This window comes from Manacus candei, unplaced genomic scaffold, assembly GCF_025592945.1.
Source record: "Manacus candei isolate 608988 ecotype Guabito, Panama unplaced genomic scaffold, ASM2559294v1 h1tg000042l, whole genome shotgun sequence".
NCBI classification, from domain to species: Eukaryota; Metazoa; Chordata; class Aves; order Passeriformes; family Pipridae; genus Manacus; species Manacus candei.
In genome coordinates, this window is record NW_026138090.1 from 4,223,728 (window position 1) to 4,245,488 (window position 21,761).

The window sequence follows — 21,761 nt, forward strand, 5'->3', positions numbered from 1 at the left end:
TCTCAAGTGCAAACAGCTGGTAACATGAATAAATACCTGAATAAAGCAAAGCTCTGAAATGCAGCATATGATGGTTCACTAATTGCATGGCATTTCATGAACATCCCTTGAAGCTCAGCAGTACCACAGGCTGGAGATCTGCTGCAGCATTTCCTTCTGCAGACAGGATGCCCAGCCATGGGGCTTTTCATTTCCCTTGGAAACAAATGGTGCTTTCCAAGAGAAAAGAAAAGAAGGCAGAGACAGGCTTCCTATTTAATATAAGCTAAAATATGATGGTCCTGCTCTCCCTCCTTTCTGCTTTATTATGCCACCAGGTGTCTGAAGCCCACATTATGTGCTTTTTTGCATCGCCAGATCAATACAAACTCTGCTAGTTTGTCAGAGCAAAAAACAGGAACATTTCAAAGCACAGTGAGGAGGAACTGATTTAGCACAGTCTGTCTGGGTGAAAGATGCTGCTTCTGACGCTGTGCAAATTGGCTGCTCTGTGCTATTTGCTGCACTGCCACGGACAAGGCTGTGGCCAGCTCTTGGGCAACAACTCAGGGAAACCCTTCTGCTTCTCTGTGCAATTAGAGAAGGAAAATCAACACCAAAGCCCTCTAGATGGGAGTAGGAGGTCACCAAGGTGAGCTGAGCAGCACCAGAGTTTGGATGTGGGAAGACTACAGGAGTGAACTGAAGTTCTTTTCCATGACTCTTACCCAGAGAAGGAAGGGGAGAACTGAGAGACACGAGGCATGGAGGCATGGCCTTTCCCTTCACCTTGGAAAAGCAAACTCCAAGCAAAGGGACAAGAAGCAATGGTTGAGCAGAGCTGTTGACGGAAGAGATGGATACTTGATGTGGCAGGGAAGCAGGGAAGTTCATTCCTGATCAAGTCCTGGGTTTCACTGAGAGCTCGATGAGTGAGATTTCCTGTATCAATACAGTCCTCTACTTTCCTTCTGGGGGGCAAGAGCCCCCCTTCCTAACACCAGAAAGAAATTACACAAATGTCTAGTTCAACCTAACAGTCAATATGCTCTTGATGCTCTAAGTACAGAGAACCTTCAGACATTTCAAGTGAGGTGACACAATTCTTAGGTGAGCTCCATGGTTATACCTGCTGTGTGTTTGGCTACAGCTCTGCCATGATGCTGTATCCACATCAATTCCTCAGATTTCCAATGCTTCCCGAGACATTTGAAGAGGTGGGAGTGTGTTACACACTCCTGTGTGATAACAGTTCATCCATATGGCAGGGAGCTGCACACGTTGGGTGTGAATATGGGCCACATGCATCTCATGGGCCAGACTTAACACAAACTCAGATGGAAATTATGCACCAAAATACAGAACACATTTTTTTTTCTAAAACAGCTCAGTAAGTCACATTTTTTTTCTGAAAATCTACCACTTCTTTTGGTGCTTGCACATGCAACATGACCCCAGAGTGCTTGAAGAACTGAGCACAAGTGCTTTTAAAAAGCTCTGTCATTTCTATACATGAATGTGTAAAGACTACAGATAATATATCTTCAATACCCAAACACAAATACTGCTTGTAAGGCATCTGAAAATCTGAAGCAATGTGTTTGTGCAGCTGAGGTGCTGGATTTTTGTGCAGGAGGGCTGATCATAGACAGGGCATGTGTTCTTTCTCTGCTCCTTGGCTTCGGCACCTTGAGGATGGGAAAACTGATCCTGACCTTTGCGAAACGTTTTAAGATCCATCAGTGACAACAAGTCCTGACATACGTGTTTGTTCACTATAGTGTAGAGATGCTACAGAAAGGAAATCTGCCTTGTGGTTACTCATGGGATCTTTTGAATCATAGTTGTTTTTCTCAAGGAAAGGACGTTTTAGTTACCTTTATCACAAGACTTTAAATCTCCTTTGGAGGCTCCTACCCAAATATTTACACAACGGGTTTCCTAGGGAAGGCAGGCTGGCGGCTGTTTTGCTTTGTGCCATGAACTTCTCCGGCGACTGGTCTCCTCTCTATTCATCTTCACTGTAACTCAAACATTGTCTCAGAGAATCGTATAAACTGTCTGTGACACGGCCCAAAAACCTTCACCATGCTCAGCTAATCCCCGCATGCCCGTCGCTTTGTCACTAAATTATCACAACTGTCCACCCAACAGCAGAACTGCTCCACCCAACACAAACAGCGAAGGCGACGGGAGGAAACGGCTCCAAAGGGAACCTTTCCCTTTCGAAGCGAAAAAACCCTCCTGGTGAATGCGCTGTCACACTAAATAACTCAAAGGCACCAAATGCAAATTCTATTTACAGTGGCAGTTCTATAAATATCTGTGGCACGTTTCATTAGCCGGTGACTGCAGGAATAAAGAGGAATACGGCATGTTCTTCCTTGACTCAAATCAGAAATTATAATTGGAGGGCGAACCTTTCCTAAATGCTCACTGCCTGTATGGGAGGCAATTACTGTGCCGAATCTACAAAAATCTGTGTCACTCTGCCCACTGTTTGGACAGACCCGCTGAAAGGCGATAGGGAGAGATGACAGCCTGCTGATTACAGTAAACTATTAGATTAAACATCCTGCTCCCACTTGACCACTTCTTACTGCCTTCTCATTCTGGCAACTCCTGTGCTTGTAGAGGAGAGGGAGGGAGGAAAAGTGCTGTGTTTTTGATGTCTGCACAGCTTTTTGCATGTGGTAGCACTTCACTTTGCTGAATTGGGGCCACTCTGGCAAGCAGCTGCCTGTTGCACTGACCAGCACTGCCTCTTCATGTGTCTGCATCCATCTGCCATCTCCTGTCCTACACTCATACTTCAAGACCCTGGAGGAATTGGCTATCTTTCTTTTTATGCTATGTGTTTGCAAAGCATCCTCCCCAGTTGCTGGTCTGCATCAACACCTAATAAATATTGGTGACAGTGACTGGGATGAGGGTGGCTGTGGGATGGTGTGTGAAGAGCTGAGTCACAAGGCTGACCCTTGGTGGGCACCTGGGAGAGGGGACATGGCCACAGCTGACTCTGTGCTCAGTGGGGAGCAGCATTGGCTGGGCTCTACCCTTGGGACTTGCTCGTTTTTGCAGTCATAGAATCATAGAATCATCAAGGTGAGTAAAGACCTCCAAGACCATCATGTCCAACCATCGACTGAATACCACCATGGCCACTAAGCCATATCACAAAGTGCCATGTCTACTTGGTTTTTGAGCACTTCCAGGGATGGTGACTCCACCACTTCTCCTGTGACTAAATCCAGTCCTTCAGTTGTGACTCAGTGGGAACAATCCCTGATGAAGAGGACCAAGATGACTGCTGGTGCAGATTTGGCTCTCTGTCTGGCTATGCCCCCCATCCTGTGCTGGTGTCACCGTGGTTTGCAGCACTGCTCATGCTATCCTCCAGTCCAGGTCCAAAGCCCTCACACACACTCACTTCCCCTGCTCTTCCCCTTCCCCAAAATGGGCCATGTTCAGGCAGGCTGGCTTCCACCTGAGCCTCAGTGGCTCAAACCTCTGAGTATGGGAGACAGTCAGGAGAAACTGATGTTTCTGAATATGATCCTCATTTCTACTATTTATTTCCATGAGTCTTTTCTAAACCAGTGGTGGAAAGTCTGGGTTGTTATTATTTTATCAAGAGGGGAAAAAAGTGATTTTAATTTGGCCCAAGGTTCCTGGCATAGGGAGCAGAGGGCTATATAGCTTGTCCTCTCTGTTGACGTCAGTGACATAGTACAGGACATGGGCTGAGTTTTCTGAAATAAGCCAATACAAAATTACAGAATCATAGAATCACAGCTTGGAAGGGACCTTAAAGATCACCTGCTTCCAACCCCCCTGCCACAGGTAGGGATGCCACCCACAAGATCTGGTTGCTCAGAGCCCCATCCAGCCAGGCCTTGAACACTTTCAGGGATGGGATGTGAAGAAGTACCAATGTTTCTGACTACAATACATAGGATACCATTGGACAACACTTCTGCATTCAAGTTTGTTCATGCTATTATTTCTTATAGGAAAGGCTATTTGGTGCTCTTGAGCAGGAGAGGTTAGCTGTAAGCCAGTTGTTTTTTTCCCCCTGGAAAGGGTGTCCCAGTCATATTCTAAGGCATCTGCCACCTTCAAGCAGTACTTCTGTAAGAGAACGATGATGCTGCATATTCAAAGAAACAGGAGCATCCTTTTGTGCATTATCTTTCAAGAGATATTGGTGGCAAATGGAGCTTTGCAGCTGAGAAGGATGACACAGGAAAGATTTTGTAGATGTGGATAATGTCAATGGTAAGAGAAGTAGCCGATGGCTGATGTATAACCAGACTTCATCTTCCAATGCAGCATGAGTTTCCCTGTTATGGAAGTGCTTTGAGGCTCTGTGAAATACATACACAGTTCATAGCAGGACTGAAAGGCCAGAAACCATACACTGACAATGATGCAGCATCTCTCACACGTTTGATAGGACCAGAGGAATGCATCGCGTGCGAGGCCTTTGGCTTTCCCTGCAAGCCTCTTTATCCCACTCCTTGAAAAATTAATGTCCTCACCAATGGATTAGGGAATGGAGATGAAATTGCTGAAACCATGGTTACAGATACAGCTCTTAAAAACCTCTCCTATCCTACAGGAAGGGAGTGCTGCCCTCCTTGAGGAGAAGCTTGACGTCACCTGTCGCATGGGGGACCTGAACAGGGATGTGTGTTTGAGAGGGGTCGCATCAAGTGATGCAGTCATTTCTGCAAACACCCATTTGCCAGGAGAGGGAAAAACAGCTCCAGTAATTAGAAAGCAAGGGTTCTCCTCGACAAAGGAGGTGGGACGGTGTCAGCCGCGGTGTCACCCCGGCGGAAGCAGACCACAAACGGAGCGACCCAGCCATTGTGTGGACGCCAACAGGGAGCGATGGGATAAAAATTAAGGCGAGCTGCAGGCTTAGTGACCTGGTGACTTCCCTGTTTTGTCTTGAGAGCTGACAAAAGAATTCCTGGCCTGCCCAAGGAGCTCCTCACTTCCTCTGCACAGCTCTTTCCAGCCTTGCTCAGGCTCCGGCATCACCCAGGGACATTTGCACAGTTTATTTCTCATGCTTCCTCTAAACAGCGCTCAGCAAAAATGCTCTGATTCAGCAAAGCACAAAGCCGTGCCCATAAATCCCTTTTATTTCAGTGTGACATAAGCAAGTGTTTAAGTGGCTTACTGTATCAGGGCTGAAATGAAAAACCGTCTCCTACGGTCCTTAAGTCCATTTACAACATCAAGCAATAACTCTCAGGCGAACTTTAAAGCTGGGAATGCCACGTCTTAACCTCAAAACACTTGGTGCTTGAGCCGTGTAGCCAGAATTAAATCTAATTCCAACACCACATTTTAAGCCAAGCAGGGTATTACCCGGTAGACGCCTAAATCACCGCTCTGAGTGCGGACAGCCTCGGAGGTCTGATTTCAGTTATATCCTGAGATAAGAAAGTCCTTTCCTGGACAGACCAGCTTCCTCACCAGAATGAAGGCTGTACTGGTTTGGGTCACGTATTGTTTTCTTTCTTAAAAATAATACAGATCTAAATCTTTTCAAATACAAAGGGAAGCAGAACATCTTGCACCCTCCCTGCCTTCTGATGGCGAGGTAGGAGGAGGAGTGGATTCCCAATGCAGACTTTTCACTGTGTTTGACTCTTTCACCCTTGTAACTCTTTCCATTCCCTTTCGTGGTCAGAAATTAGACCATTTTCCAGTTTAAAAGTATACCAGCTTTCAAGAATTATCCCCACTACTTACAAGGCAGGAGTGGAGAGTGTAGGAGCTTTGATATGGTTGGTCAGAGCATCCTCTGAGCTCTGTATCTGAGGCTGAACACAGGTAACACAGTTTCCAGTATTATTCATTATTTTCATTCTAAAGGATTCACTGGCCACAGATGTCTTAAACCTTACAGATTTGCAACCCTTTCAGCACTCAGGAGAAGAGTGTCTTGATAAACCTTGACTCAGTTGTTTGTGCAGGTGGTTGAACATGGACACCTGCTTTAGGCCAGCATTTTTAGGTCAAGAACATGCCAGAGCTGCTAAAACCTTGCTTCCAACTGGGATCCTGTAGCTATCTCCTCCACTTTTACCTGGGAAGCCCATGTTGCTCCTACATCCTTTCTGCACATGCAGCAAGCTGGCTGTACCCAGTGATGGGTAAGGGCTGTGTGGGGAATAAATAATAAATAAATAATGCTGCAAATGAAGTGGCCCAGCTGCTCCTCCCCCCACCAGCCTGGGGCTCTTCCCTGCTGGCAGCTCTTTCGTGTGGATGAGTTTTAAATGAGTCAGGGAACGGGGTTTCCATCCTCTCCTGACAGACTTTCCTGCACAGCCTCATAGACCTGGTGGATCAGCTCCTGCCTGGAGCTGAGGACAAGTCCTGGTGAGAGAGGAGAGCCACAGTCCTGCTTGTCTCTCTGTCGCTCCTGATGAAGCAGATGACAAGCTGTTCACATTGAGCACTAACGGGCACCTTTAGGTGTGGTGAAACCACTTGATTCATATGAAACCATTACAGCCAAAGGGTTGCATCCTATGGGAAGTGGAAGATGAGTGGCAAGGGCAGCCCATGGCCTCATCCCACCTTATAGACATTGGAACTATTAATTCATAATATGCTATTCATCCATATGCAAAAGTAATACCTAAAGACTGAAAACCAGCCACTGTCACAGAAGAAGCCATTGCAAAACATAGTTCTTCTCATGCCTATTTTAATAAGATGACAGGTAGACAATCTTCCTTGCTGCCAACTTCCCAGTTAACACCCAAAATAACTTGTCCTGTACATAAGCTTCTTCTGATCTAACTCAGCACAGCCAAACTGAGAACAGCTTTATTTTGTGAACTTTTTTATTTCCCCCAGGGTGAACTTATTTTCTAGATAATAATCCCTTTACGGCAAGTTCTGCAGTTTCATCCCATGTTTGCACATTATGTACAAGAGCTGTGATCCATCATTTGGGTTGCCAGTCCCTAATGCAGCCCAAAGAAATAAATATCAACAGCAGAGCTAAAATGAGGTGCTCAGAGGGAAAGAGGATAAAGGATCTCTGGAGTCTTTGCATAAGGACAAGCAGCGTGGTCCTGGGACAGGTGTTTCATTGACTTTTGAGCATAGCCATGTGTCAAGAAAACCATGATATGTCCTCGGAGGGTCTCGCTTCCCCTGTAAAAGCCCCGTATTTACCCTGTTTGCTATGCACAAAGGATACAGCACGATCTAAGGGGAAAGGATCTAAATTATCTACCAGGGAAATCTTTTACCAGTGAGGGACTTTGCAGCCTTGTATAAGTCACATCAACTCTGCGGGGACTCCTGGTCACCTTTTGGTTCATTCCCTACAATATTGTACAGCAAGCACTATGAATCATCATATGATAATGACCATGTGGCAATAAAGTACACAGCAATAGATGATTATTGTTATTATTATTATTCCAAAGATGTTAGCATGTCTCTTAATCTCTCCTGCATCTGACTTTTTAGATTCCTTGTAAACACACATAAAAATTTAATTTTTTGTAGAGTTTCACACTTCAAAAATGGCATATTTTCAGCAAACTGTTCCAGATATCACTTGTTTGTGCCTGCAGACAGGGTGTAATTACATGAGAGCATCCAAGTCTTCTGGGAACACATTCTCAGGAGGTTTGGATTACTTATAGAGGAAAACAGGACGATTTATTTGCTACTGAAACAAGTGTGATTTGCTGGAGAAAAAAAAATCAATGTGGGTTCATAGGAAGATGACCAAAGTGACCCAAGGTAGTGGAAGCAATAGTATGTGTGAAATATTTTTAAAGGACAAATTAAGATTTATGGCTTAAAGTGTCCTTTTAGTGCTCATTGAGTGTTTTGCACCTACTGTATCACTAAGAATTGGGAGGTGTGAGCACTGATGAACCTGATCAATGGAGCCAAGGCATTGGGCAGTGCATCACTCAGATACTGTAACAGAGTGGGTCAATAGGTAGCACTGAGCAGTGTTATATATAACACATAATAGAAAACACACTTTCAAAAGCCATTCCAGATATGAAAAAAAAAGTAAAATGTTAATATATACACTGAAGTGTTGGGTTTTTATTTTTCTTTCTTCTTGTTTTGAATAACACTCTAAAAACTGATACGCTTCCAATGGAAAAATATGTCACCAGGTTGTTTCCAGCCACTGATAATCAGTGGGTTTGACATACATTTGATGTTGAGAGACAGGGCTGTGGCTGGTGCCCAGGCTGGGCAGCTGCCAGCAGTTCTGCCTGAGTGGCAGCAGCTGACGGGGTCCATGCAGGGTGGGCATCATCCCCCAACTGAGTTTCACAGGAAGGATGGGGTGAGATGCAGAGCACATTCAAATGACAAGCAGCTGACTCATTCTCAGAGATGCAGGTGTTTTCAGAAACCAACCCTGCCTGCAAAAGTCTGATTTGACCATTTCTGCTCCTACTTTGCTTACCAGTGCACCCAGTGCTGAGCTGGGGCTGCAGGGCTGGGACCTCTCCCGTGGGCTCTGCCTGCACACCCAGGTGGGTGAGGGGCAGAAGGGTTCCTACCAGCCTTCTCCTTCCTGACAGCTCCTGATGCTGAACACTTGCGTGTCTGGTGAGGATTAGAGCTCAGGCTAGCCCCCACTCTAGGCTCAAGCAGGGAAAACTGCTTTCAGGACACTGTGCTTTTATACCCCCATTCATCTCCTGAGTAATGCTGGGATTTTGCATTACCTGTATTGAGAATGCTTCAGCTACTGGTGCAGCAAGACCAGGTCATCTATGCATCAAGGCATCTCACAACATAATAAATATGGACAGTCTGTAACCTCTGCACAGAAGGGACCTGGAATAAACACCTCAACTTAAGCCTGTCTTTTTACTATGCGCCTCTGCCTTTTAGGAGCAAGGGAAGGATGCTCCTTTCTGGAAATAAACTCAGCAGATTTTTAGTATTGTGCAGAATTGATGCAGAAATGCTAAGGAAGGGAAGCAAAGAGAGAATAGCTTGATATAATATCTGCAAACTCAGTGGCTGAATCTGATATCCCTGAGCCCTAAGTTCCCAGGATTCAATACCCATTTTGAAGCAGCCTTCTGACATGTACACCCTCAGCTGTACCTGCGAGAGGGGACTGAGAAAGTGAGGACACAGCCCAGCACTTTTAGATTTGCAGATTCCACTCAAAATTGACATCAGCACTCGCAGAGCATTTCAGAAAGCACCTTCCATGACACAACAGAAAGGCAAAGCAGACTTGGTGCTTCCCTCCAGTTCTCCCTGGTCTTGGTGAGGAACAAGTCCCTTTCCCACTGACTCCCACCACCTCCTGCAACACAAGCCCATGTGACAACCTCAGTGGCTGCATGGATGCATGCATACCAGCATGGATGCAAAGCATACCAGGAAGCCCAGATCACTTCAGACAGAACTTTTTTTTTTGCAGTCTTTTGGCCTTTCCAGTTCAGAATTGAAGAAGACAGTGGAAGTCACCTTCCAAATTTATTTTCCAGCACGCTTCCATGCTGGGGTGTGGGTACTTAAAGGAAGCACTGTATTTGATTACGCATCCCCTAAATCATCCCAGTGTCCCCTTGAGTACCCTTTTTCACTGGGAAATGAGAGTGTCTGGTGGTGCACAGCACACATGTGGCAGCCACATGTTGAGGTGATGGGTGTCTTCACCAAACCCTGGCTGGGGAAAGCCAGGAGAGACACTACCACGCACATCAAGGGCAAAACTATGTTTAAAGGTGGAAAGAGCTCCGTCCACACTCCCCTCTCTAGGACAGGTGCCACGTTTCAGCTTCTGATTTTGTGCTGTCTTTCCAAGCTGCTCACTTGATGTGGCAGCTTTCCACCCCCAGCTTGTCCTGTGTAAACCCAGGGTTAGCCTGTGGCTGCTCCACTATCTGCAAAGCACTTTTCAGTGTGAAATATTTCAGCTGGGATGGATGGGGTGCCAGCAGCACTTGCAGCGTGTGTGGTAGGGCTGCAGCCACGTTCAATCCCACGCGGTCAGGAAACCCAAACAAGAGTGGGTTTATTTTGGTTAGGAGATCTGGGGACTTCTAAGAAGAAAAATAAATAAATAATCTAAACACAGAGCCTGAGCCTAGTGGGTTGGCAAGCCCAACAGCCATTGTCAAAATGTTATGTGTTACATGTGGAAGTGTACGTACAAAGGATTTCTGTAGGCAAAATGGAGTATCGACCTCTTTTTAGTTTGCAGCTTTCTAGGAGATTTTCTGTGGACCTTTTAACAGTGAATTTAAGTAAAAATAGGTCAACTTGCCTACCTTTTTTCTGCCCTCAAGAATTTTTCCCAAAGATTACTACACTAGGTCAGACCACATCCAAACAGTGCAGGCAGAGGGTGAAGAGAGCATTTAGCTACCCACTAGTGATCTTTTCTTGAGGGTGGGGACACAGCAGCTGTTAAGGACCACATGAAAGTGTCACACAGAAGCTCAGGACAAGATTAGAAGGATTGTGCATCTGTTAGGAAAGGAGCAAAGTGGGTTGTAAGCAAGAACATTTTTGATGGCACTGGAAATCAGATGGTCCCAGCTCCTCTGTCTCCTCTGCACTTTAAGGCTGGGCAAGTCCCACCTCACCTCACAGGGATGCACTCAGGGTATCTGATACCATGCATGAGGCCTCAGAGAAATATAACACAGCCATGAAGCAGGGATGTACTGGGAAGGGGAGGTACATCAGGGTTGTCTTCTACTTATTTTGGCAGGCAGCCTACTAGAGCCAAAGACAGGCAAGGAGTAAACCTTCAGGCTACATTGACTCGTGAGTAGGTGGAGTGCAAAGGTGACTTGGAGCAGAGGAGGCAGGATCAAACCCTGTGTGTTTGCGATTCATCAACATGAAAGTGCTCCCAGAAGCTCAGAACTGATCAAATATCTGTCTGGGGTCCCTCCTCAGTGTGAGATCAGAGAGAAAAGCAGTCAAAGTAATTTTTGGTCCTTGACAAGATTCAACTCCAGAGCAGAAGACAGGGCTCCAACTCATTGTGCAGCCTCGGAAAATTGTTTGTGGCTTTCTAGGACATGGCACATACTGAGATTTACAGGAGGGCTAGGGATTATGTTGTTAAAAGTCTGGGAGAAGGAGAAATATCAGGGTATGTTGTCAGTTGCAGCAGTCCCTGAGGCTACACTGGGCAATGCACGGATGGCTTAGGGAACCTGAGAGATGCAGGGACAAACTGGGATTTGGAGCTGAAGGAGACTTGCAAGCAATTCCATCACAGCTTAACCTTGTCAGACTTTGCTGCCTTCTGGGCTGCTGTGCTCTGCTTGCACTGGGGCTGCAGGGCAATTCACTCCTCCAGCTGCTGGAAGGAGCAAACCAGCAAGGATGACTGGAGATTGGCATTGACGAGTGACCTTGAGAGCCAGCTGCGCACGCAAGCACCTCCCACCCTGTGATGAACCATGAGGACCTCTGGGAGCCACTGCTACCTGCTCTTCTGGCTGACCCTATAGCATGTGTCCCCCCAGCTTCCCAAGAGATGGGGCATTTGTGGGATGGCTTCCACTGAGATGGAGATTTTGGGTGTAGCTCAGAGGACCAGGAATGCTGATTGCCTCAAACCCAGAGTGTTTTGTATAAAAGGTACCCAAGGTCCCTGAGAGCTGAGTGTGAGCGTGGTCCCGTGCCTGACAGCACCTTTTGCTTGTCCAAACGATCCAGCTCACAAGGAGGTCATGCCATGCCTTTGTGTATCTTCAGGGGACACCACTAAGCCCTGACCCAAAATTTGGCTGATGTTGGATCAACACACTCCTTAACACCTTCTTCATGTGTCACCCCTCTCACAATGCATGTCCTTTCCTTCTCCTTCACAGTCCTACTAGATTGAGGCTTGAGACTTCAGTCACACCCCAGCCCCTTTCCAATTCTCCTTAAATACAACGTTTTGTCCCTCGTCCCTGAGTGCAGTTTTACTTTGCCTTTGCTGTCTGTTAAGCTGCATTTCAACCTGCATTCAAACACAAACCTGCTATTACTCACACAGTAACAGTAGCAACAAAGGGGATATGTACGACTGCAATCACCTGTGATGTGTGGGACTGGACTCAACGATTTGGGAGGTCTTTCACAGCCTTATGTCCCTACTAACAACACACGGTGCACTAAGGGAAGCTCTTGACCTGGCTAAACAATTTGACAGGATCTCTAGGGAAGATGCTCTCTGCCAAGTGATGCTGCATTGCTGTATGGCCCTGAGTGACCCAGTGCCATGACCAAATATTGAGTTGCATCTTTAATACAATAATCATTTCAGATGTGCAGCAACTGACTGGACTTCCACAAGCAATCTACCAGGAGCAATGGGTAGCTTGCCCAAAAGATTTGTGAGTGGCTCACTGGTGTGCCTATGCTCAAATAATGGCAGAGATCCCGTATTTCTAGCCCGGGCATTTAAAACAAAAATTCACCTCGGAACAAAATGTTTATTTTACATGTGCATAAATTGACATGCTATGCCCCACTGGTGCACTTCTCCCCTGTGTGGGAACTGATTTGGATGGAGCCACTCACAGCATTATGGATGACCAATGCCAACTCCTTCAGCTTGTTTGGTCCTCTGAGGGACACAGCTGACCTTTGCAGCAGCACGAGGTGGTGCTGAGGTGAAGACCCTTCAAAATATCCCCTCTTGCACCAAGAAGCAATATATCCTTGGCTCCTCACAGCTTCTGCCACAGCCCACTTTGTTCAGCAGCACAGCTGGGCTGCAGAAACTGCCCCACGAGCAGGCTCACCCTCCTCCAGTGGCACATGCCCAACACCGACACTTAAACACGACCTTGAAAATGTTAATATTTGGAAGAGGACAGGCTATCCGTAACTTGTGCCAGGAAGGTCGAGCCAAGCACCTCTGAGCCACCAAGCCAAGCTGGTGCAGCATCGCCTGGCCAGGGTGAACATCGCGGGTCCAAGTGAGTGTGCAGGCAGCAGTGCAGGCAGCAGTGTGGGCAGCAGCCCTCCCGCGGGCCCTCTGCCATCGCCCCAAGGAGAAAGGGATCAGTCTGATGGTTTTAGCTCCATCGGGATCTCTCTGGTGCCTGAGAGTAAGAGAGTTCTAGGCAGGGAAAATGGCACAGGCACCCATACCGGTAACAGTCCCCTTCATGCACGGGTGGGGGGTGCTCATCAGACCCCAGGGGCCAATCTAGAGGTAACTGAGTCCAAGACACCCAGATATCCAGCTGGCACTGGGCAGAGCCAGGATTCAACCTCTCCCGATACTCGAGACACCGGGTAAGCCCGGTTCAGCCATGCCCGTGAAGTACAACGCGCAGGCACAGGCACCACACCCCCTTCCCGGTGAAAAAGGCGAACGGTGCCGGGGTTTTTGTTCAGGACAATGTTTTAAAATCCCAAACCAAACCAGTAAGCCGGGAGTTTAGCTTTCCCTGCGACCTGGCTTGCCTGGGAGAGGAGATTTGCTAGCTCGCTCACGCATCTCTGTGTGTTGTATTGCTAAACCGCTGCCAGGGCTATTATTAGAAACAATTGTCTCTCCTGGAAATTTTATAGAGAGGTTTGAAACAACTTTTCTCCTGCCCTCCCCAGTAGCCAGCGGGTAACAATGCGGCCAAGAACCCTCCTTACGCGGAGCTTGTCTGCAAGGCGTGCAGATATATACACCCATACAGGCACAGTTTGAAAGCACAGCTATTCATTTTCCTTTCCTAGCCCTGGATCTGGAGCAACTTTTCTATTCCTGATTCAGGAAAAGGTGCACAGGGGAAAGGAAAAACAAGCCGGGGGCTTTCCCCTTTGCGAAGCCCCCAGCTCTGCATTAAACTTGCTGCAGCCATTTGGGAAGAGAAGGAGCAGTCCATCTTGGCAGTCAGTGGGGACAGCCAGCCAGATTGCTTGGGAAGGGGGGAAGGAATCACAGTACCGGCTTCTCTCCCCCCCACACCCTCTCCTTCCCCCAGCCGCCGCGCTCGGCTCCGTTACTCGCCCACCGAATTCAGGGGTTTGGGGATAGGGGTTTTTTTTTGGAAAGGCCAGAGAAAGCATCTGCTGCCCACATTTCTCCCCGTTTGAGGTAAATGGAGGGAGGGGGCGTGGAGCAGCCCGCACACTGCGGCTGGGCTTTCCCCGGGGGCCGGGGCTGGAAGGGGAGCCCTGGCCCGCCTCGCCTCCCCCTCCGCAGACAAAGACCCCGTTACCTTCTCCCGCTGCCTCGGCGGCTCCGGCGGCCCCTCAGCTCCGAGCCCGGGGCGAGCGCATCCCCGGCCGCACCGCGTCTCCAGGCCGAGGCTCTACCGCCCCGCATCCATCGCCCGCCTCTCCGCCGCGCGGTGCGCGGGATGCGCGGCCCTTCCCTCCGCTCCCCGCCGCTCCCGGCCGCTCCTACGGCCGTCCCATCCTCCCTGCCGGGATGCCGGAACCCTCCTTTCCCCTCTTCTTCTTCTCTTTCCCCGCCTGCCGGCCCCTGGCGCCCCGGCTCCTGCGCGGCCGCTGCCGCGCTGCGAGGCTGGAGCCGGGGAGGGAGGAGGAGGAGGAGGAGGGGGAGGAAGGAGGAAGAAGGAGGGAGGAGGGTATCGAGCAGCAGTTGGCGCTGGGTCATGTGAAACAGATGAACCCAGCTCGGGGCCTGCCAGCATCTGGGCTCCCCATCGCCTCTGGGAGGAGGATGAAGGGATGGAAGGACGGAGGGAGGAAGGGTGCGGGGTGGCGGTGTTCATGCCCCCTGCCCACGCGTGCACACCTTGAGATGATAACGGAGAGGGGTGAGAGCAGCGGGGATGCTCCGGCTGGAGGAAGAGGAAGGCAGCGACGGCCTCGGGCACCCATGGGGCTGGAGGCAGAGCAGCTTCTGCCAGGGTGCAGCCCCAGGAGCTAGAAGCAGCCTCCCTTCTCCTGGTGATTTTTCTTTCTGCTCCTGGCTGCGTGAAGGGTGCTGCTTGTGATGGTCTAAAAGCGTACCTGGCAGCTGGGTACTCTGCCCGGCAGTAGAACCTCTGTACAGACTGCACTGGAGTAGCCCTCATGCAAGGGTGTCAGTGTTAAAGAATTAGATCAGTCAAGAAGGACAATATGTGTGGGCCTCTAAAAAGTGCTGATTTTTGGATTTCAACAAACACAGCATGAAGAACCCACGCCATGACGCCTGTGGTTAGAACTCTGACTTGTTGCTGCTTTGCCTCCCCATCAGCATTTTCTTTCTGGCACTGGGGTTGTTCCCACTAGGAAAAACTCTTAGGTTGCTGCTGTGCCACACTCTGGCACAGGCTGGCTGGTAAGAGGTCTTCTTTGGGAGGGGAAGTGTGCAGGTGAGCCCTTTCCTTCATTCATTTTCAGTAGACATTCATGCCACCATGAGGATGCTCATGGGGAGGGTGGAGCTTGGGCTTACACAGGATACAGGAAATTTCCCTTTCTGCCTGCAAGAAATTGACAAAGTCGCTCTCCTGACATAGTGGCGGTGAACGAGCTGGATGCCTCGTTTTAGCTGGGGGTGTTTCTGGGTTTGATCTGCTGTCAGACTGAAAGTCAAGACTATGCCAGCATGGAGATGCCATGAGACTTTATGTCCTCTCTTCTGCAATGGGCTGCAAAGTGCTTCTGGGTACAATAGCCAAATCCTGGAGCACGAGCACAGTTCCCTCTCCTGTCTTTAGGGGCACAGACATAAAACTAGAACTGCATAATGCAGCCACAGGCAGGCTCACCCTTCCAGCTCACTCCACCCAAAGGGATGGTTTTGATTAGGGGATAAATATAGAGGCAGTTCTGGCCTCTGGCTGCTGAGGGTTAAGACCAAGCAGCTGAGGTGGCCCAGCTCAGCTCTGGAGGCAATCCTGAGGTCAGGACATAGGGGCAAGAGGCAGCAAAAGTATCCATCTCTGCTCCAGGAAATGTAGGGGGACCACGGCTATGTTGCAAGAGTAAATGTTGGGGTTTTCTGGATGTATCTAACCCACATCTAGATCCAGCCACTAAAGTAGCCCTAAGGTGCAAACCACCAAAAAACAAACTTCAAAACCTCCTGGAATTTTAAACCCATAATTTCAGAGAGTGGTAAAACTTCAAGTTGCCTCCCAAATGCTGGTTTGCCCTTTCCTTCAACAGAGGTCACAATACCTCTCAAGCAGGTTCTGCCTGTGGTGGTGAAGATGAGCATGAGAGCCTGAACCCCAGCAGTTGTTCAGCCCTGATTAGAACTAGCAATGAAAAATCACCTTCCCAAGCTGACTTTCACTAAAATAGGAGGTGAAGCTGCTTCAAGGGTATGCTCACCATGAAGGTACCTGATTGTGCTTATTGCTCTCTATGAGTAGGCCAGGGCAATGGACTTTGTCTTTGGGGTAGGATGATCCTTCAACTAGCAAAGCCTCAAAATTTCCCCATGCACTGCTGTATGGCACATGTTGCCCTTCCAGGTAACTCTCCTGGCAGAATCTGCCTCCAAACCCAGGATGTGCTGCAGCATTATTCAGCTGGTGATAAAAGAGCTTGCCTGGTGGGTTAAATAAGCAGCAGGAGATTGGAAGCCTCTAATTGGAAAGTAATTTGTTTCATGCATAGCAGCAAAAACTGGAAAGCAAGGCTTACTCTGCCCAGATTTGCAATGTTCAGCTTTCAGACCAGGTGTGAGGATTTTCATTATACTTAGCTTGAAATTACAGGCTCCCTACAACAGTCCAATGTCTTCCTTTGGCACAAAACAGGCATGGGTTTTGGAATAGTTTGGAGACAGCAAGAGACCATCCTTTCTCATGCCCCACGTTACGGTGGGGTTGTCTGCCAGGTGTGCCCAAAGAGCATCCCATCACTGTGTGATCCTAATGGTGTCCTCCAGTGTCTTTGGAGCATCAGTTGGTTTGTGTCACAGGGAAGGGCCTGAGTCACCAATCGACTTACAGGTGTCATGTGATGGAAACTGTCTGGGATAGAAATGGGTAGAGAGATTCTTGGTTTCCCCAGGTGCAATGGCTCAGCACCTCTGCAGCCTTTGAGACCCACCATGCAAGAAGAGAAGCTGGACCCTCATACCTGTGAAACCTCAAGCTCCATCCCCCTCAGATCCCTTCTAAGGAGATGACCTTTCCTACCCATCCAAGACCATGTGAACAGCACTTCCCCAAGAGGAAGTTCAATATGATTCGGTACAAAAGCTTAACATTTCCTGCAGTGATGGGAGATATTCCTGCTACATTTCCTTTATCCTCTAATTCATGATGCAACATTCGTAATAAAACTAAATTACTGGTCTGAGTGAAGACAACATCCTCTAGGTACCTGATGGAACTAACAAAGAACTTAGAAATGGGACCCGTTTCTTATAATGTGAAAAGACAGCAGAGTTCTGTCCTTGTTAAGAGTTGATTATGACTACTCAACCAGAAAGAGTTGTTTAGCTCCAGAACTGGACAAGGAACTGGAAGAATAGCTGCACTGCAAAGTCAACACCTTGTACCACCAGGGGTTTGCTCTCCCCTTCTTCCTCTCCCAGACATACATACTGTAACACAGATTTCCTAAAGAGTATCCTTTCAGGGGAAAAAACCCCAGTCATTTACCTCATGCACATTCTTCTCTAAATTTCCCAGTTATAATTCAGCAGCAGCAGAAGCCCTTTTCTTCAAGGAACTTCCGTAATCTCACAAGGGCTCTGGAGCTGGCACTACCCAAACAACACACCCTGGTAGCAAACAGCTAGTCTGGAGGCAGCAAAGCTGCTGTCACTGCAATGATTAGAAGCAGGGAATGGTTGAGCTTCTTGCAAGCTGGTTCCTATCATGGCAAGTCCCAAAAAGAGAAGAGTAACCCAAATATTTACCTCTGACATACACAAAGTGAAACTTCCAGCAACCAGATGCCTCTGTGCCAAAACAACAACATGCTGATTCCTTTGTCTTGGCTCCTGATAGCGAGGCAAGGAAGAAACACCGTGGCCTTGTGCTGGAGAATTACTGTTGACAATTCATTTCCACTCTCGTTAGCAAAGATTAAAGAAGCAAAATACTTTACAGGGAACGTGGTGATAGGACTGTGGGTGCCATCAAAATGTGTGAGCTGTTACATGAACATTTCTAGTATTTTCAGAAAAGCTTAATGAATATTGTCTATCCCAGAAATGCATTAATTAGCACTAGTGGGTTGGAGGAGATGTCGTGTCATAAAGTAATATTCACACTTAGTCCACAATTTGCATTCATAAGAGGTGCAGTGCTTTACAAAAACTTAATGTCATTTCCCCCATATGGTACATCTGAAACCCATGGAAAGTGAGGAAAGTGCTTTCAAAGAATATTTAGGATTTGCTAAAGGTATCTAACTGGCTGCCTCTCTGTGGGAGGTGTTCAGTGGCCTATCTCTCATTGATTGCACAACTCTTTACTTGTAATATTTGAGTGGCAGTAAAAGATTAAAAGCCTCCAAACTTAAAAAGCAGCATGGGCCTAAGTAACTTGGGAGCTGAAATCCATTTCTGGATATGATATAAGCTGTTAGGCACATGAATCTCACTGTAAATCAATGCAACTGACTTATTCTAACCATGACAAGGGTCAGCCAGCCCTAGAAAATGAAGTGTCAGGTTAGTCTATGGGTTGATTCACACAGTTTCTCTGAAATTCATGGTATAACATGGTCTTACTGCTCATGGGCTCTAATGTAGGTTGGCTGGAGAAGATGCAGTCACCTCTTTTCATCTGAGACAATCTGTATCCTCCACTCACTGAATATTTCTCAATATTGGGAAGCAGAGAAGGCACTGACAGGACCCAGTTGATCACTCAAGCCACCAGGCTGCCCTTACCCTTTTCCAGGGAGCAGGGCCAGCAAAAGAGAGACAGAAGGTTACATATACCACTACCAAACCTGTCCCCATCAATCCATTTTCCCTCTGTAAAAGGTTGTGATGAGTTGTGACCTTGCGACAGTTCATGTTAAGGGTTTTGGAACCAAGTGGAAACCACATTCAAAAAAGTAAAATGCAGTTACTGGGTCTGGACCTGCAAACAGTTTAGGAGATAGGGCACATACAACACCAACTGCCACGGTGCAGTGCACTTCCAGCTGGGAAGATCTCCAAGTTTGCCAAGCGAACCACGAGATGTTTCTAGTTAAGCCTTCCACAGAAACACTTCCCTTATGGGATGAATTGTGGGTGTTATTCCCTTGTCATGCTTTCATTAATTTCCAGGACAATCCCTTAAGTAAGTGGGACACAAAAGGAGGGGGGAAAGGGAGAAGCAGGACTTTAGCTTTGGACAAAATAAGCCTCCAGGGCATCTGATTAATTTTCACACAGACTCTACTTAAAGGATCTCAGAGAGCTGAAGAGGGAAGTAAGCAGACCTCGATGTTCCCAAAGAGCTGGTGCAATAAATCCTCCCTTCATTAGGCAAAGAAAGTGCATGCTGGCAGGATTATTATGCAGGGAAGCGAAGCTCAGACTTCACGAGGCAGCTGAAATGGATGGTGGGGACAAGCCAACTCCAGCTGGTTGGTGCTATGACCCTGGGCTGGCAAATCCTGCCTGCTGCCTCCTGCTCCAGCCCGGGGCTGGTGTGGAAAGGGACAGGAGTCACGTGTAAGTCGCCTGTGTCCCAGTTAGCTCCGGGTAATCCTGGCATCCAAGAGGCCAAACAAAGCGAGCAGCTGAAGTGTGCACAAGGGACTAAAGATGAGCTGGGTGTGCCACCAGCCCTCCCAGAGTGACCCATGACTCAGTGGAGCAATGATTGGAGTTTCCCCCTCCTTTGCACCCACCTAGGTCTGAGACCAAGGGGAAGGGAGAAGGACATCTTCCTGATGGAACCTGCTGTGAGACATCCCTGTCCTTGCAGGAGCAACAGGAGGCATGAGGGGTTCCCCTTTCTGCTGGAGGTCAAGTCCTCACAAATCCCTTCTACCCTCCCATGGGGCAGAGGGGACACATGGGACCAATAGGACCCTGCTGCCCTTTTCTTCAGAGCTGAGCAAAGCTCTGCCTTGGGAACTTCTTCCTATTTCCAGAATATTGCCATTTTCACTTGAAATGGCCTGAAAGCAGAACAATTCAGGAAGGGGCAGATGTGGCAGGGGTCCTTTCCAATCCATAAAAAGGCTTGGGTGGTGGTGGTGGGAGATGGGGAGGCCTTTCCCCAGGGGAGGAACAGGAGCTCCAGAAAATGCTTATGATGCTGCCAAAAGGCTTGACTGGGAGAGACCCAGAGAAATGTTCACAGACCACCAACATGGCCACAGGGGCAGACAGAAGTAAATTGCAACTAAGAAGAGGAAACCTCATTTGTCCAGAGCAGAAGAACTGCTGAGTAAATGGCAAATGAGTGAATGGCAAGAACCTGAGAACAAAGCTGAAACAAGGCAAGATTATTCTCCCCATGGTTTCCTTAGATGTTGCAGTTGACTGGTGCTGGTGAAAATCAAACAGAAGCCTTCTTGGATGCCAAAAGGCAGTACAGGTAATTTTGAAGGACATCAAATGAGTCAGCTGAGAGAGCCAAGCCCAGAAATGTGCAAAATCTACATGTACCTCTTGCATTGACCTACATAATGAAGTGTTTGCTATTGTACAAAAGAATAAAGCAAACTAATTCTCATTTGCTTGGCTTTTTGTACTGAAATAGCCTTTGTACTTCACAGGACTTCAGATTTGAAGACTATTTTTGTAGCTTTACCCTGCCTTCTACTGAGGATTGCAAACGATTGGAAAAGGTTTCTATCTCACATTTTGTGGAAAAATCCTGAGAACGTTTCAAAATGGCATTGAAATAATTATTAATAGCTTTTGGCAGATAAATGTAACAAAATGTAACCAGTTAGACAATGTTTCAATACATCTCTGCGACATTAAAAATGGGGCTGAGGAAATATTAAAGTGACACAGCAAAATGACAATTTTAGCAATTGAAAAAAAAAGATGCTGTAAGCTTGCATTCCATTTTCTTTTACTTTTTGGTCATACTTTTTTATTTCTTAAATTGTTTTTTTCTACTCCATTGCTTGCCCATCAAACAAAATCAGAGAAGTCTCCTGGCTATAGCAGGAAATAGCTGTTCAGTCCAGAGCTCTTGTAGGTGTTAGTAGGGGGTAGCCTAATTTCAGATGCAGGTGTGGTTTTTAAGGTAACCTTTTCTTCTTATTGAAAGTTTTCACTGCCTCTGTGAGGCAAGATCATTACCTAAGTTGAACAGATGGGAAAATGGAGTCATAGAGAGATCAATTTACCTGGGTAAGATCCCATACCAAATTGGAGAGAGAAAGAGAGAGAGACAGACAGACCTGGGAATAAATCACAGACCTTGTGACACCAAAGCCTTTGTGCTGGCTTGAGACCCCTCTTCTTTCCCCAGCTAATGAATCGGTGATTAACAAAGGCTGCTCCATTTCTGACAGTTTAATCGTCGATTTCTACTTTACACTTTGGTTCACTTTGGCTGTTTTTAATCTTTATGAGGCAATCCTCACAAAGAGAGGAAGCAAACAGAAAATAAATCTTGGAGCAAGTAAGCCCTCTTGTAATAAAAGTGCAATAAGCAGATCTTATATGTCAGAAAATATTTATCTGACCAATAATGTTTGCATTTAGACCCAGTCAATAACAAACAACCAAATTACATTTAATATGAAAACATTTAAAATGGGCTCATCACCTTCTAAATAAACATAGCACTAGTCATATTGGTGCTCTGCTAGAGCCAAAGGCTCGGTGTTATTTGATTTATTGTTTAACTTGAGTCTAATTGCTGCCTATCTGATGTCTCTGGGAACACGGGCTT

The 21,761-nt window shown here is 47.4% G+C and overlaps 1 protein-coding gene across 7 annotated transcripts in view; it reads right to left on the minus strand.

The window, feature by feature from the left end:
* Positions 1-21,761, minus strand: part of FRMD4A (FERM domain containing 4A) — a 365,081-nt gene that overhangs the window by 132,395 nt on the left and 210,925 nt on the right. The window contains exon 1 of one of the 7 annotated variants that reach the window (XM_051795153.1): positions 14,196-14,299. The exons of the other annotated variants lie outside the window; for them this stretch is intronic. The gene's annotated coding sequence lies outside the window, so the exon portion shown is untranslated. Of the gene's footprint in view, positions 1-14,195; positions 14,300-21,761 lie in introns of those variants that run through there. 7 annotated transcript variants of the gene reach the window in all.